This window comes from Malania oleifera, chromosome 12 (assembly GCF_029873635.1).
Source record: "Malania oleifera isolate guangnan ecotype guangnan chromosome 12, ASM2987363v1, whole genome shotgun sequence".
In the NCBI taxonomy this organism is placed as follows: Eukaryota; Viridiplantae; Streptophyta; class Magnoliopsida; order Santalales; family Ximeniaceae; genus Malania; species Malania oleifera.
In genome coordinates this window covers 19,633,463-19,638,321 of record NC_080428.1, presented here as the reverse complement: position 1 = coordinate 19,638,321, position 4,859 = coordinate 19,633,463, and the positions used below count along the sequence as shown (strand labels likewise).

The 4,859-nt window shown below is 37.6% G+C and overlaps 1 pseudogene; it reads left to right on the top strand.

Moving 5' to 3' along the window:
- The first annotated feature begins 389 nt into the window (after positions 1-389).
- LOC131143845 (uncharacterized) lies at positions 390-4,509 on the top strand (annotated as a pseudogene).
- Positions 4,510-4,859: the final 350 nt, after the last annotated feature.

Below are 4,859 nucleotides of genomic sequence, written 5' to 3'. Positions count from 1 at the left end.
CCATTGAGGTAAATGAAATGTACGTTTTACCATCATCTTCTGAAAAATGCAGCATATGTGAGGATCCAGGGCATGTGACTGATGCATGTCCAACTATTCCTGCTTTTAAGGAAGTTTTGCTTGATCAATCTAACCCAGTGCATATGGTTTCTAAGAATTCTTCTGGACCTTATTCTAGTACATATAATGCAGGTTGGAGAAATCATCCAAATCTCAGTTGGAAAAATGACCAAGTGGGGCCATCTACGCAGGGACCAAGTCAGTATAATCCTTATGCAGCCGCTAGCCAAGGCTTGGGGCCACCTCATTTTCCAAATCAGCCCCCCCAAATGCAAAGAAGAGGAGTAGAAGACTCCATACAACAGCTAACTATTAGCTTGCAATAGTTTATGCAGAGTCATAGCACGATCAACAACCAAATCAATGACATCAGAGGGACTCTCACTAAAGTAACCACCACTTTGAGTAACCAGGAGAAAGGAAAGTTTCCAACTCAACCCCAGCCCAATCCACAAGGGCACAGTCGATCATCTCAGCATTCAGGTGAAGGGAGCAATGTGAAATCAGTGAAAGCTACTACAACTTTGAGGAGTGGTAAGGTTTTGGGTGACCCTGCCCATAGTGCAGGAAGTTCAGGTAAAAATGCTAATCCTCCTCTTGATAGTGGTGAGTCGAACACTTTAAATTCACATAATGATGCATGTTCCATACCTGCACCGTTTCCACAACGTTTGGTTTCTTTGCACAAGGATAAACAACATGTTGAAATCTTGGAAATTTTTAAGCAAGTTAGGATTAACATTCCACTTCTAGATGCTATAAAACAAATTCCTGCTTATGCTAAATTTCTAAAGGATTTATGCACTGTAAAACGCAAACCGAATGTGCAGAAAAAGGCCTTCCTTACTAAGCAAGTTAGTGTTATTATTCAAAATCACACACCACCTAAGTACAAGGATCCTGGGTCACCTACTATTTCATGTGTCATTGGAAACTCTAAGATAGGGCAGGCCTTACTAGACTTAGGTGCAGGGGTTAATTTGCTACCTTATAGTGTGTATGAACAATTGGGGCTAGGGGAATTGAAAACCACATCCATTATCTTGCAGCTTGCTGATAGATCCATAAAAATTTCTAAGGGTATCATTGAGGACGTCTTGGTCCAAGTCGATAAATTTTACTACCCTGTGGATTTTGTGGTCTTGGATATGAAAGTGTCATCCCGCGTAAATTCTTCACCACCTGTGATTTTGGGAAGACCATTTTTAGAAACTTCTAATGCCATAATCAATTGTAGGAGTGGTGTTTTAAAATTGAGTTTTGGAAATATGACTTTAGAACTGAATATCTTCAACTTGTGCAGGCAACCTCAAGAACATGAAGAAATCCAAGAAGTCAATTCACTGGAATCTTTAATTGTAGACACTCCTTCGTTAAACTATGATTGTGATGAGCAGTGGGAGGAATTAGAAGATTCCCTCGATTTAACTGAGTCCACTGATCATTTTTCTTCGCTTTGTGTTGCAGGTGACTCAACTGAGATGCAATGAAAGCTTAAATTTGAACCATTACCGGCAATACAAACCCCAGCACAACCATCCAATGAGAAGGCACTAGTGTTAGAATTGAAGCCATTGCCGCCAAAACTAAAATATGCCTACCTTGGACTAGAGAACTCATTCCCAGTGGTGATTTCTGCATTGTTGACTCCTGACCAATAAAGTAAGTTGTTGAGAATTTTGACACAACACAAATCAGCCATTGGTTGGTCCATTGCTGACACTAAAGGTATAAGTCCGCTCATTTGTACACATAGGATATATTTGGAAGAGGATTCGAATCCCTCTAGAGAGATGCAAAGAAGACTAAACCCCACAATGAAAGAAGTGGTAAAAAAGGAAGTTTTGAAATTGTTAGACATAGGCATCATATATCCAATTGCTGACAGTAAATGGGTTAGTCCAATACAAGTTGTCCCAAAAAAATCTGGTATGACCGTTGTAGAAAATGATAAGGGAGAATTGGTGCCTACTAGAGAGACCACAGGTTGGAGGATGTGTGTAGATTATAGGAAATTGAATGCTACCTCTAGGAAGGATCATTTTCCTTTGCCTTTCCTTGACTAGGTTTTAGAAAAAGTGGCAGGGCATGAATATTACTGTTTTTTTAGATGGATTCTCCGGTTATTATCAAATAGAAATAGCTCCAGAGGACCAAGAGAAGACTATCTTCACTTGTCCCTTTGGAACTTTTGCCTTTAGGAAAATGCCATTTGGACTATGCAATGCCCTGGCTACTTTTCAAAGATGCATGTTAAGTATTTTTAGCAATTTGATTGAGGACAGTGTAGAGGTATTCATGGATGACTTTTCAGTTTTTGGAAAAACATTTGATGCATGTTTGTCTAATTTGCAAGTTGTTTCGAAAATATGTGAAGAAAAGCAATTGTTGTTAAATTGGGAAAAATGTCACTTTATGGTCCAAGGAATAGTTTTGGGGCACATTGTATCCTCTTGAGGCATAGAGGTGGATAAAGCTAAAATAGACTTGATATAAAATTTGCCTGCACCTAAAAATGTGAAAGATGTTAGATCATTTTTAAGGCATGCCGGTTTTTATAGAAGATTCATAAGGAATTTTAGTTTTATTTCTAAACCTCTTTGCAAACTTTTGATGCATGATGTTAAATTTGAATGGACCCAAGAGTGTCAAAATGGTTTCGATGAATTGAAAACATGTCTCACCACTGCACCTATCATTCGATCTCCTGACAAGTCACTTCCTTTTGAATCAATGTGTGATGCAAGTGACTTCGCTGTGGGGACTGTTCTTGGACAACGAAGAGATAAACTGCCATATGTTATATACTATGCTAGTAAAACTTTAAATGCGGCACAAAAGAACTATTCCACCACAGAAAAAGAACTACTAGCTATAGTATTTGCATTGGATAAGTTTAGATCTTATCTTCTTGGTTCTCCTGTCATAATATTCACTGACCATGCAGCTCTGAAATTTCTACTGTCAAAAAAAGACACTAAGCCAAGACTGGTAAGGTGGATACTTCTGCTTCAGGAATTTGATCTCATAATAAAAGATAAAAAAGGAGTGGAGAACGTGGTGGCAGATCACCTTTCTCGGCTTCAACCAGAAGTTTCTGAGAAGTTTTCTTTAATTTCTGATAAATTTCCTGATGAACAATTATTTGCCATTGAATATTTACCATGGTATGCTAATATTGTAAATTTCTTGGTTACAAGGAAAACTCCACCTCATTGGAATGCTCAAGACATAAGAAGGTTGAAGGCTGAAGCTAAGAATTTCTTTTACGATGATCCTTATCTCTTTAAATATTGTTCAGATCAGATCATTAGAAAGTGTGTGCCTAACAATGAAATTTCTAGTGTTTTAAATTTTTGCCACACAGAAGCTTGTGGTGGGCATTTTTCTGCCCACAAAACAGTGGCTAAAGTTCTTCAAAGTGGGTTTTATAGGCCAAGTATGTTTAAGGATGCTTTGAGTTTCTGTAAAGCTTGTGAACCTTGTCAAAAATTAGGGTGAATCACTAGGAGAAACATGATGCCTTTGCAACCTATACTAGTGATTGAAATTTTTGATTGTTCGGGTATGGATTTCATGGGACCATTTCCTTCTTCTTTTGGCTATTTATACATTTTGCTTGCTGTTGATTATGTTTCCAAGTGGGTTGAGCCAGTCCCTTGCAGAACTAATGACCATCAAGTGGTTATAAAATTTTTGAAAGAAAACATTTTTGCAAGGTTTGGCATGCCTAAAGCCATAATCAGTGATCAAGGCACGCACTTTTGCAACAAACATGTTTCAGCCTTATTGAAGAAGTATGGTATCCATCACAAAATCTCTACTGCCTACCATCCTCAAACCAACGGGCAAGCTGAATTAGAAAATAGGGAAATTAAACACATCCTTGAGAAAACTGTTAACCCAAATAAGAAGGATTGGTCTTTGAGATTGTTTGATAGCTTGTGGGCCTATAGAACAGCTTTTAAAACCATTTTAGGCATGTCTCCATATAGATTAGTGTATGGTAAGGCTTGCCATTTGCCTGTAGAGTTGGAACATAAGGCGTATTGGGCAATTAAACAATGCAATTTTAACATTGATGATGCTGGTTGCGTGAGAAAATTGCAGTTATCTGAATTGGACAAGCTAAGGATGGATGCCTACAATAATTCTAAATTGTCCAAGGAGAGAATGAAGAACTTTCATGATAAACACATTCAGTGTAAGACTTTTGAGCCCGACCAATAGGTGCTATTGTACAACTCTCGCCTACACTTGTTTCCTGGTAAGTTAAGGTCTCGGTGGAGTGGACCTTTTGTGGTGAAGACTGTTTTTCCTCATGGTGCTGTAGAGATTCTGAATCCTCAAAATGGTAATGTTTTTAAGGTTAATAGTCAAAGGCTCAAGCCTTTTATTTCTAACTTTGCACCTGAGGAATTTACTTTACATTTGCTTGATCCCACTTAGTATAGTTCATTTTCTTTTCTTTTCTTTTCCCTTTTTGTGTTTTTTTTCTCATTTATATTTATATTTTTCTCATTGTTTTCCTTTGTTCTGTAGTTGTTATTTCTTATTCTCTAGCATTATATTCTTTTCAAAGCGGTTCAGGTACTTCTTCTTTTTCTCATTTATATTTTTAGAGTTGTTTTGCTTTACATTTAAATACTCTCTTGGGTAAATTCTTTCAATTCTCCTGCATCATTGAGGACAATGCTACATTCTAGTTGGGGGGTGTGGAAGAGAATTTACCCTGTGGTTTGCATGCTTTAAACATATGTGGTTTGCCTTGGGAAAATAGTGTTATATTTAAAAAAAAC